We start from the raw sequence: 677 nt of genomic DNA, 5'->3' as shown, positions 1-677 counted from the left end.
CCAAAGTTAGCAGAAGGAAAGAAATCATAAATATCAGATCAGAAATAAATGAAATAGAGATAAAGAAAATAGCAAAGATGAATAAAACTAAAAGCTGGTTCTTTGAGAAGATAATGAAAATTGATAAACCTGTAGCCAGACTCATCAAGAAAAAAAGGGAGAAGACTCAAATCAATAGAATTAAAAATGAAAAAGAAGTAACAACTGACACTGCAGGATTACAACGGATCATGAGAGATTACTACAAGCAACTCTATGCCAATAAAATGGACAACCTGAAAGAAATGCACAAATTCTTAGAAAAGCACAACCTCCCGAACCTGAACCAGGAAGAAACAGAAAATAAAAACAGACCAATCACAAAAATTGAAACTGTGATTAAAAATCGTCCAACAAACAAAAGCCCAGGACTAGATGGATTCAAAGACGAATTCTATCAAACATTTAGAGAAGAGCTAACACCTATCTTTCTCAAACTCTTCCAAAATATAGCAGAGGGAGGAACACTCCCAAACTAATTCTATAAGGCCACCATCACCCTGATACCAAAACCAGACAAAGATGTCACAAAAAAAGAAAACTACAGGGCTTCCCTGGTGGCGCAGCGGCTGAGAATCCACCTGCCGATGTAGGGGACACGGGTTCGTGCCCCGGTCCGGGAAGATCCCACATGCGGC

Source organism: Physeter macrocephalus, chromosome 10 (assembly GCF_002837175.3).
Source record: "Physeter macrocephalus isolate SW-GA chromosome 10, ASM283717v5, whole genome shotgun sequence".
Classification (NCBI taxonomy): domain Eukaryota; kingdom Metazoa; phylum Chordata; class Mammalia; order Artiodactyla; family Physeteridae; genus Physeter; species Physeter macrocephalus.
The sequence above is the reverse complement of the archived record's forward strand: the minus strand, read 5'-3'. Positions refer to the sequence as shown.